The following is a 12,479-nucleotide window of genomic DNA, read 5'->3' as shown; positions in this document are numbered from 1 at the left end:
AGCGTGAGCAGAGATTGGTTGTTCATATCTCTGCAGTTAACACAACTATAATTTGCAACAATTCTGCACAACTTCCACAGCTGAGTGGCTCTACTAGCTCTGCTGCTACTACATAGTGCTTTCTAGCTGGAAGGAACCAAATAGCCTAAGCTGTGTGTAGCAGGCAGAAATAAAAACATACAAAAATGCCACTTTTGTTTCTATATTATATTATTAAGGGTAATTAAAAACACTGTCAAAATAGAATTTAACAATTTAAATAATTTGAGGGGTTCATCTGTCACATTTCTGGCAACCTCGCAATATTCTTTTCACTCTGTTTTTGGTCACAACTAACTCCTGAGGAAAATACCTGGATCCTTAGTTCCTAAAAGCTTCACTATGTGCACTAGCTAATTGTAAAGTTGTCTGTCTGCTGTTTGTGGCTGGGCAGGTGGCATACAGTGGGCTTTATGAAAACCCAAACAGTGAGGCACCCACGGTTTTGAAAACCTACTGTACGAAAACAGGTGACTGCTGCGGCTGAAATCAATGATGTGAGTGTGGTAAGAGTGATTGTCATTAAAGACAGAGTGGCAAAGAACCTCGGGGAAGGATTTAATAATTGATGAGAGCAACGTGTTGGAACACATAATGTCTGAAGTTACAGTAGCAAGTTGTCATGCAGGTGAGTGGTCTGACAAAGAACGGGGTAAACCGGTTTTATGATCGTTCTCACTGTCAGTCCTTCACTCACAGCTATTATCCTTGACTTTTACTTTAAGTCTGCTGTTGTTCTGAGACTCTGAATGAATGTGTTCTTTCAAAAATGATTCATAGCCTTTCTTGTGATCTTGACAAACAAAAAGAATGCAGAAATGTCAAAAACATTTTCAGGAGATCACTAAAATATTAAACAGATAAATGTTATTGTCTTTACAGCAAAAAAGCATTGCATATTATTTTTGCCATGCTTGACTTTCTCTGGTGACAACTGTAAGCATGGACCACAGCCAGCTCAGTGTCAAGTAAAGTAAATGTTTGAAGGACTTTCAGAGTTTGGTCCATTATCTGTCTTCAGAACACACCGCTGTCCAATGTAACAGGCTGTGATATAAAGTGTTAATGTGAGGACTGGCTTCATCATGTATTTATCTAATGAGTCATGTACACTGGGGGAAGGCAATGATGACCATCATCTGCCCTCAACAGCAACTGCAAAGACACACATTATTTCTTTGTTTGTGCACTGGTGTGTATTTTGTCATCTGTCTTTGAGACCTTTTGAGTGTCCATAAATGTAAATGTAAATTTAAACGCCTGTAAAGTATTATCAGCTCTTGTGTAACACACACACAAAGCGTCACTGTCACCAGTGAAGCAGAAATCCTCACCTCTAGTCTGAACGCCTTTTAAAACATTACGTATGTGTTTGCTGTAATTAAGCCTCAATTGGCACTTTAACACTGACACTTTTTAATGAGTTTCTGATCCAGCGTGTTATTTACAGTCTCCCTCTGTTGCTTTTCCACTTATTCATACACTGCCTGCTTTAAATGAATGATTAAATCTTGCAAAGCGGTTTACATAAAGTACCCCTGAGGTTTCTAATTCAGCCATTCCAAATGTTTTTTGACGTGCAGATTTCATGGTCAGTGTGGGATGCAGAAAAGGTTATAGTGAGGAAAAGAAGAAATGAGAATACCCATCCTATCCCTCCTTCTCAAGCAGGAATTATGTTCATATTGGACAATTCTGCAGCTCACAATTTATCCTCAATGCCAATGTTCAGTGCCAGTGGAGGAAATAGTCTGGCCTTTATTCACCGTAGCGAGAGAAAAGTAAAGGTATGGGAGTTTGAGTTGTGCAACATTCATGCAGGAAACAGGAGTTAGTTCCCATCACACATCAGAACTTTTTTTTTTTTTTTTTACTTTAAGTCATCATCAACCACACTGAAGTTACCATGCGTGGATACAGTAGAATTTTTTTTTTTTTTTACATACATTGGCCTTTAATGTAATTCTGTTTTTTGCAGAAACATTTACTTATTTCTGCAATAGAGATGCCCAACCCAGTATCCATAAGAATTATTGGATGATTCTGTAACCCGTGATTTAGGTCTAGTTCCAATGCTCAGTGCCAATGCAGGAGGTGGTGTGGAAAATTTAGCTGGCACAACTATGATCTCTCTCCAACCTTAACTACAACATAGTTACCATGTGTAGATATTATAAAAAGTGAGAATTTTATTAGTCCAATATGAACATTCATGTCTGGCAATAGGGTTGGGTCACTCAAATGATGCAGTTCCCCTTTGGGCCAGTCATCAGTAAGTATATTTCCTTGATATAAGCAATAAATTACATATCACTACAGTACAGGAAAAAGTCATTACGTGTGAGCAAGCAGGCACAACCTTTACACATCCGATGTTTGAAGCAATTATAAATGGTTTTCCATAGTGGAGGCAGAAATATGAAAACATATTGCTTTAGAATTGAGGTTGAGTGATTGTTTGCTCATAAGACTCCACAATAAATCACTACTGCTTCTTCTGAACAGAACAGTTAGAAAATGACATGGCTAAATTATTACTTTTAAAAATTATATTAATTCTGAAGAACTGATCGCAAACGGTCTTCAAAGTGGAAGGAATAAAATCGATAGCAACTGAAATTAGGAAGTACTTTAAAAAGTGTTGTTCGTTGGACATGGGAAGCGTTTGGAAAAAGTTTACACGATGTTCAGCTCTGTAATATGCTTTTAATGATTCATCTAAAGTTATCTAATATCATTCTTCTGATATGCAATATAAATTTGTCATAAACAGACCAAATTAAAGGTCTTATTACTCTCATCAACCTTTTGGAGGAAGAAAGAGAATTATTTGGAGAGCTTTTTGCCTGAGGGCCATTGATTGGGGAGCCTAATTAAACCAGTGATGCATGGAAAAGAATCTGAGGCTAAATGTAAGGTGAAGCCTGGACCTGTTGGCAGACGTCATTGAATGCCTTTAAATTTAGATTTCCACAAAAAGAAAGTGGCAGGGAGAGAGAGAAGAATAGGTTTTTGTGTGTTTTAGTCACAAAAACAAAAAAAATTCCAACAATGCAGTGTTCTCTGATCTCTGAACACATGGACTTATGTTTTTCAAAGCATCAGGAATGTTAAGGAAGCAGTATTTTCGATTGTCAAACAGCATCTGAAACCTTGGTAGCTATATCTGTCAGTTTATGGAACTATGCGCTGACTGGCCAGGTCTGCAGAGGTGAGACAGTAGATCTTTGTCAAGCTCTCATTTTTTATTCTTCACACGACTACTTCTGTCAGTTTGTGTGTACAAAGTGCAGCTCCATGAATTCCTTCACGGAGAAACTATCCCAAAGAGTGAGCTGTTATCCCCATTTCTACAATTTGCACGTCTCACTCCTTTCTATGACAGCTACATTCATTTATGTTTCAGCGAGGCTCAAAAGGGTTTTATTGTAGGGGGAACCCAGAATTTACCAGGTGAGTTGGAGTACACAGAGGGATTATTCATTGTTTTGGGGGATTGGTCTTTTAAAGTACATCAAACAATAAGTTTGTCAATGTTTCCTATGTTAGGACACTTTGGATAACACGTAGTTGTCCGTCTTGTTTTTAATTAGAAAGGTTATTCAGATTACTGAATCAATTTTTTCATTTGTACTCTTTTAAGATTCAGTGAGAGACTTCCGCAGTTATTATTTTTTATTGTTTTGCAGATCCTTTTTATTTGTATTGCAGATCTTTGGCAGTCAATAAAGGAAATGCATCAGGGTAACAATACAAACACTAAAAATGAGCTCATGAAAACAACACACAGGTCATGGACCAAACAGTCAATGCACAAGGAAACAGAGGTTATATTTCAAAGTTGAGTTTATTTTCCCCAAAAGATTAAACAAATACACATAAATGAAGGTAACTAAACTAACTGAGTTATAGGGCCCTTAAAAAGAGGTCAACAATACATAACTCCGCTGAACAATAAGGCTAACAAAACAAGACATTAACTCAACTAAACCTGGACCTAAAAGACATAGAGACATACTAGGAAACATACTGGCTGATCAAACCAATAAATACACCCCTTCAAACTCACTTCTCAACGTAGCCGGAGCTAAGTTAATATCAAAGTCACACACCACCTCAGCTGCTGTCATCGATAATAAACATCTTAAAGGTTCTATATGGAAGAATCAGAAATTCCCTCTCATTATTGACACAGGTGGCCGTTGAGGTGAGCTGGAGTCAGCATCCTGTTGCTTGCACACATGCGCACGAAATCAAAAGCAGGATTGAAGATTCTCCTAGTATTTTATTTGTCTCCACCCCCACCTACTTGTGCACGTCTGGTACAGTTTTAAAGAAAAAGAAAACAACATTTAAAAGACGACACAGCATGGCATACTAGTAGCCAGCAGCTGCATTACTTTTCTGGAACACCATGGCCACTGCCGGAGTCGGAGATGATGGAGAAACAACAGAACTGGAAAATCCTTCTGCTTCCCTGAAGTCATCAGTGTTACACACTTCAGTAAAGTTGGAAATATATTGACAGATTCAAACTTCCCAGATCAAATACTCATAAGTTAAACATTAAAACACAAACAACACCTCTTTCCTACCATAGTAAGGTAGACAACGAGCTACAACCTAATTTTCACTAAAATGAGCTGTTCTCCCAGCGTGACTAATAACATTGGTCCTCTATGTACAACCGCCTTTGAGACAAGTGTTCAGGAACTGTCTACAAATTGCAACACTTGAACTTAAACTTAGTTTCTTCACCTGCAAAACGCCACCAGGATTAATCCACCACTATGTTTTCTCAGGCAGCCATGTTTCTCTACGGTTCATGCTTGTCACTGCTCAACAGTTGCCATGGTAGCTGGTACACCCTTCGGAAGAGGGGGACAGGCAGTCAAACTGGCCTTTCTGAATAGGGCTGTTTAGACAGGATGAGAAGGCTGCCGTGGTGCTTGATCCTTGTGGTATTTTGTCCAAAGCATGTCAGATACATTTTATTAAGACCCCAGGGAACCATGTTAACTTGTGGAAAAGGGATATAATATGGCCCCTTTAAGTGACTGCAAATGAAAGTAACTGAACATGTGGTAATGATGTGGGTGTGTGTGTGTGTGTGTGTGTGTGTGTGTGTGTGTGTGTGTGTGTGTGTGAAACCTTAGATCTTCAATTGTGTGATTGTGGCTACAGCCATCACACACAACATAAAACAGTAATTCTGCACACATGTTCCATCACCTGATGATAAGAAATGCATTGCAGAGTCACTTACCTCTGTTCAATAGAAGTACACATGTAGGCATACAGATGCTGCTGTCATGTACATGTATGTCAGTGTCAATAATATATTATAATTTCGGAAAGACTAATGTAAAGACTGACTTGATGAAAGGGGATAAAGTACATGGAGACACCAGGGGCCTGAGAGAGAGTGAGACAAACGAAGTTGTGTTTAGAAAAACTAGGAAATTTGTTTGGGGGGGGCACAGGGAGGGTTCATTTTGTCAGCATGTACCTGCACTGACTCAAGTAGCTAAAACCTGCAGTGAGAGCAAGGACCCTGAAGCTGAACACACACTCACTCACTCTGTCTTATGTAATCATGTGTATGTGTGCAGTGTGTGTAGTGTAAGTGTGTGCTTGTGTGTGGCTTGGCTTACATATATATGTGCATATGCACATGGGAGCCATATAAAAAGCAATACATTCACCGCCCTCCCACCCTTGTCACCTTTTACCACACATTATTTACAGCTGCATAGGAGCTCTGTGGCTACATTATACTTATTTACACTCGCTTTAACAGCACTTTAAGAAAAGAAGCCATGAATTAGAGGCACACACACTTTTGAAAGGCGCAGGAGAGCACTGTAAAAAAGAAGTGCAGGGGAAACATAACACACATGCGCTGGGCGCTCTCATTCCGAGTTGCCCTCAGGTCTTGTGAATGTAAGGAATTCACAGCAAGGGGTGGAGGAAAAAGGCTGTTTGCCAGCGCTGCGTCTTCTGTGTCTAAACGTGTGACACACATTCAGTCACACACACATGCACCCGGCAGGAGGCTTTTTAACTAAGCTCATACACAGGAACAAACACGTATAATTCGCAAACGTACACAGACAAAACTGTATAAGTGCACACAAATGAGGCACAAGCATACAGAAGCACACACAGCTACACGCAACATGAGACCTTCTTAAGTAAACCTATAACAGCTTTCATCATCTGGTTGTGCCTAGCATGTTCTAACACAAACTAATGTCTGTCAGGCAAAATGTCAGTCATGTATCACACACTGCAAGTACACTTTTCTCCTCGGGACAAAATTAGTCAGATAATGGCTTTAAGATGTGACAAGACTTAATTTAATTGATTTAATTTTTAATCACATAAAAACATAGTCTCTTAAATTTGGGAAATTACATTTTCCTCTCTAAAACATTTATGGATATGCAGGTATGTTTGCAGTGTTGACCCACAACCACATTTTATGCTTTTATGAGTTTGTATTTTCAGGTCAGGAGTTTCAATGTCCCCTGCTTCACCTGAATTGCAAAAATATGTTTGTTGTTTTATTCACTTCAATCACATTAATGAGGTAATGCATCCTAAATAGGAATAGCAGATTTAACTCTCATTGAACCATTTTATCTCTAGATTCATCAAGTACAGACTACTAGATACAGTGCATGGATTTCACACACCTCTAGCTCTGACCTGTTTACAAACTGGAACGACATGAAGCCCAACTTTATGAAAAACCTCAAACAAACCTGACCTGAATCAACTTCCCATACACTGGCAATGGTGCAGCACCAAAAGATGTCGCCAGTATAATTTTGACTATTCCATATCTGCTCTCATGAAACTTAATTTGTGGTTTCAGAGTCGATGAACAAGACACTTCCCCACCAACTTCTGTGGCTGACTTCTGATGTCCGTTTGGAGGGAGACAAGAGAGAAGATCATTTTCCTACAAGGATCAATAAAGTATTGCAAAATCAGGTTTTTGGGTGGATTTTCAGTTTCAAGTTCCTGGCGTACTTGTTTCCATGAGTGCTGGCTTGTGTTCACTGAGTAAGAGAGTGGTGGAAAATAAAGTCAAAACACAAGCCTCTTTCATAGAACACCTTGGGAAGTTTACTTTTCGTGTGTGTGTGTATGTGTGTTTGCAGGACAAAGAGAGAGAGCTGTGTCTTCATGTATATGTGGTGGTGGATAAAATTCTCAGTAGGCAGAATACACACATGGGGGGTAAAAAGAAGGGAGCATTTTATCTAATAAATCTCATCTGGTCGACTTTGTTACACTATTAAATTACCCCACAGTCATTTACATTTATTGAAATTTAGCACAGGTTTCCTGAGCAGCTTCACTCTACAGCATGTCAGAGATGTCAAGAATCAAAGGAAAACTAACCAGCTGCATACAGACACTTGAGATCACTCAGCCAACTACTATGTGTAGAGGATACAAGGGCAAAATATGTTATTGCCTAAATCTGCAATACATGACTTTATCTATTCTAGTCTATCATACAGAGTTGCTGCTTACAGTGAATCCCTCTGATGCTACACGCCAAATTCAGCAAAGCACCAAGAGATAAAAGAAATGGAAACTCTGAGAAATAGTCTGCTGCTATGTAATGTAATGTAATGTTCTGGCTCCAAATGATGCCTGTGGGAAGCAGAATGAAGTTAATTGAAGCGCTTTAATGAGGGCTGTCTTACATCACTGATACTCTCTCTTCCTCTCTCTCTGTGAAAATGTTGTAAAACCACTTTTTCATGTCTTAACTTTAAAGGAAGAATTACATGCTTCACTGTGGATTGAGAAAAATACAGTGTGGAGGCTTTGTAGTTCCTGATTAAGTTGACATTTCAGATTTGGTTTTACCCAGCAGCCACAATATAATAACTAGCATGGCAGAAAAGACAGAGAGAGTAGGCTACCAAAGCAGAATACCATGCTGACGTATACATTATTATACAAGCTAACAGATGCTCAGTAATTATTACATTTTGTTCATTGTTTATAAAGAAACGTGTGAAACAGCCCAGGGTGACAACAACATACAATGAGTCAGTCATACTGATGAACAGTGGCAAGCTGCCTCTGACCAAACACACTCTAACATCTCATTCTCATCAAACCAACACTATCAACACCCCAACATCAAAGACACGGAATCTTTGACAGCCTCTTTCATACTTTTAATTGCTTGTGCTGTTATCAGCTTCTTTCAATCTTGCTGTCCCCTCTGGGTGGGGCTCAATGTCTTGAATTTTTAAAAATGTGTTCTTTGTACTGTTACTAAATTCTCATTGCTGTGGTGTTTTGGCACTGCACATTCTAGATATTACTGCTCAGTCACTTGATTGAGTTTCTGTAGATGTAGCTTTTTTCTTTTAACCTCATCCATGTATTCACAAACTGCTGCAGAAACATAAAATTCTTCATCTTGCACACCAGAGGAACAGTCACCTATTTACGCATCCAGCAGATACAGATAAACATTAGCATTCATTTGGAGTTTTTTCGCTTGGCACTTGGCAAATGTAAGTCCAATAATCACTCCCCTTTTAGCTCTGTTTTTGGTCTCCACTAACTCCCGGGGTAAATATCTGGCTCTTTAGCTGCTAAATGCGACACTATGTTCACTAACTAGTTAATAACTTTGCCCGTCTGCTGTTTGGTGCTGGTCAGGAAGTGTACAGCGTTTTTTTGTTCTTTTTAGAGTTTTTCTTAAACAGCTGCTTGCTTTGTCCGAAAACAAAACTGATGAGGTGCAGTGAAAGTCAACCAAAACAGTGAAGTTGCAGGCCTAAAAACCAAAACAATGAGTTGAAAGACGCTAAAAAGCTCTGCAAAACTCAGGGGAACTGTAGATTCAAATGATAATTCCCTTGAGGTTCCTTACTATTAGATACTACTACTGCACCCTCTCTACGTTTAAGAGTAGGCTTAAAACTTTCCTTTTTGATAAAGCTTATAGGTAGGGTGAGCCCAGGCTGGCCTTGGACCAGCCCCTAGTTATGCTGCTATAGGCCTAGACTGCTGGGGGACTTCCCATGATGTACTGAGCTCCTCTCTCCTCCTCCCCATCTCGATCTGTATGCATTCATGTACCATTAATACATGTTAGTGACTTGGCTTCTTCTCTGGAGTTTTTGTGCTTTCTCGTCTTGCAGGTTTCTATGGATCATGGTTGCGGACCACCTGGTTATGGATCACGGGCTTTCATGGGTCGTGGTTTCAGACTGCCTGCTGCCACGGTCCTGCTTGACACCCACGCCTGCTATTATTATTATTATTATTATTATTATTATTATTAGTCATTTCTTTATATTATATATATATTTGTTTTTATTAGTCATATTTCTATTAGTATCATTGTTGTTTTCATTATTATTGTTGTTATGCTTCTCTGTCTCTCTCTCTCCCCTCTCCTCCCTCCCTCGTTCTCTCTGAACCCAACCGGTCAAGGCAGATGGCTGCCCACCTAAAGCGCAGTTCTGCTGAATGTTGGGTCTCTGTTAATTAAAGAGTATGGTCTAGACCTGCTCAGGGCACTTTTCATGTGAAAAGTGCCCTGAGATAACGTCTGTTGTGATTTGTAATTTGTAATTTGTGAATTATTCATTATTGAACGGAGAAGGTTCCTCAGACGCTTCACTAAAAATGCAACACTTGTTTTTCCTCTTCCTCTTGTTTTCTGTATACATTCCAAATAGTCGACTGTTATATGACACAGTTTGAACTTTTTCTTTGACTCTTCAACCAAATGACAGTAAAAGCTATAAAAACTTCAACAGTCTGTCTCTGAACAGCCTGAATGCTCGACCACACCCGAAGAACCAACGACAGAATTGTAAGGACACTCCTGCTGTTGGCTGTGCCCCATGGGTGGACAGGCCATTATTGAGGTGTTTATTGGTAGTCATTTGGCCCAAAATGGAGGAGCATTATTTCAAATTACAATAATGGTGGTCATTATTTGGATCTCAAATTCGGTCAGTTCTCATAACCCCATCAGGAGACCACAAGCTGGCTGAAGGCACACATACAGTAGTAATTTAAATATACCGATGAGGTACAGTATATATGTACAAATCTATGCAGAAAAAATACACACACAAACGCACTGTGACTGTGGCAGGTAAATTAATGCTACCACGTTGATTGGGTGGCTCAGAGATTTGAAGTGACTCAATGAGGAAGTCATTCATCTCAGGGAGACTGCCCCTCCTTCCTGTGCTATTCCTTGCCCCACAATCCACCCCACCCTCACCACAGGAATCACTGACATTACTCAGAAACTGATTTCTTTGACTAGTAAACTGATGTAAAGTCTAAATATTCCTGTTCAGGACATTGTGAATCCACCCATTCATCTATTTTAAGGGTCTTTGGGGGGTTGCAGTGGAAGCAGCTAAGCAAGGTAGCCTACATGTCCTTGTCCCAGGCCATGTCTTGCAGCTCTTCCTGGGGGATCCAGACACATTCCTTGACCGCATGGGATAGGTAATCCCAGTTGCATGTTCTCCTGCCAGTTAGATGTGTCTGGAATACCTCCAGGAAGGGGTGCAGCAGGAGGAATAGTTGTTGTACCCTAAGCTCCTTCAGTATGTCTGAGCCCTTCACCCTATCTGAAGGTGAATCCAGACATCCTTTTGAAGGAATCCCATTTTAGCTGCTAGTATGGTTGGGATGAGAGTCAGTGCCTCCAAGTCTGAGACCAAGGTACTTGCCGGAAAAAGGGGTGGTCACTCTGGATTAGAGGTGAGTTTCTGCGCCAAGTGAAGGAGCTTAAGTACTTCTGGTTATTTGTTTACAAGCAGGGGTAAAATGGAGCATGAGATTAACAGGCGGATTGGTGTGGCATCAGCAATAATGTGGGCATTGTACCAGATTGTCGTGAGCTAAGCCTGAACGTGAAGCTCTCACAATCACCCGATATTTCAACCCTCACCTGTGGTCATGAGCTTTAGAGAGTGATCAGAAGTACAAGATTATGGACACAAGCATCTGAAATGAGTTTCCTTCGCAAGAGATAGGGAAGGAGCTCAGACATCTGAGGGGAGCTTGGAGTAGAGCTGCTGCTCCATTGCATCAAAGGGGTCAGTTGAGATGGTTCAGGCATCTGATAAAGATGCTTTATCGATGCCTCCCTCAAGAGTTTTTCCGGGCAAGTATAACTGGGACGAGATCCAGAGCATGCTGGATGGATTACATATCCTATGGCCTGCAAGCATCTTGGGGTCACTCATAAGGAGGTGGAGAGGGTGACTACGGACAAAGACATCTGGGCCACCCTGCTAAGCCTGCTGCCACCATGACCCCGACCCGGATGAGGATGCTTATACCTATGCTGTCTTATTCTTTTGTCTATTACTCAGGGCCTAATTTCCCGATAATGATGGATCTTAGAAGTTTAGAGTGTTTCCTAAGCAGTACTTAAGAGCAAGGGCATGCACACACCGTTAAGTGCTTCTTAACATTGGCTGTCTGTGGTGCTGAAGGTGATGAATACATTTTAAAGTAACTTTGCATATTTAACTGTCTGTAAACCTTGCTATATACTGAAAACACACACATCACACTGTGTAAATGTTGTAAATGTTTTATACTTGAAATTCAGTATTCAGTTTTGTGTGTGTGTATTCATGTTCCTGGGAGGAAGCTGGTTTAAAAATGTAAACTTTGATTGATTTAGCTGCTGTTCGAGGCAGACGTTACACTGAAGATCAGATTAAAACTAAAGTGAAATTTCCAAGTTTCATGAGTATGTGTCATTCTGTCATCTTTCTCTTAAGCTTAAGAAGGTTTATAAGATGAATTTCACGATCATCTTAGCCTTAAGATGCTTTTGGGAAACGAGGCCCAGCTCTCCTTAACAGACATTGACTAGTAAACCAAATCTTAGTGTCAATAAGGGGAGGGGGGGGGGGGCATGTTTCAGCCCATAAGTACTACTCAAACTACTACTTTTCAACAAATGTATACATGCTTTGTAGTAAAGGGGTTAGTCTTTATACCAAAATAATAACTAAATTATCTATCAAAATAAAAATAAAAAATCAAACATGGAGTGGTTACATAATTATTAATAATTCATAATTTATGGCAAAATACTGAGCCTTAAGCAAAAGGATCTCTTTTTTTGATTTGACATAATTGTTGGCTTTATCAGAGAGGAGGGTCTATTCCAGTGAGGAGTGACCATCAAGTAGTGTGTTGGTGTTGGATAGGTCACTATGACCTCACAGAGCGCTGGCCAGGATACTGATAGTCATCTGATTAAACGTGATCTGTATGCATGAGTGTGTACGTGTGTGTCTGTGACAGAGAAAGTGAAAGAGTGTCTGTGCATGACAAACTGAGCATGCACTTGTGTTTTAGTATCCTTGTACTGTGTGTGTGTGTCTGTGTGTGTGGTCCAGCTG

The sequence above is a fragment of the Thunnus thynnus genome, chromosome 6 (genome assembly GCF_963924715.1).
Source record: "Thunnus thynnus chromosome 6, fThuThy2.1, whole genome shotgun sequence".
NCBI lineage: Eukaryota > Metazoa > Chordata > Actinopteri > Scombriformes > Scombridae > Thunnus > Thunnus thynnus.
This window is presented reverse-complemented; position numbering follows the sequence as displayed.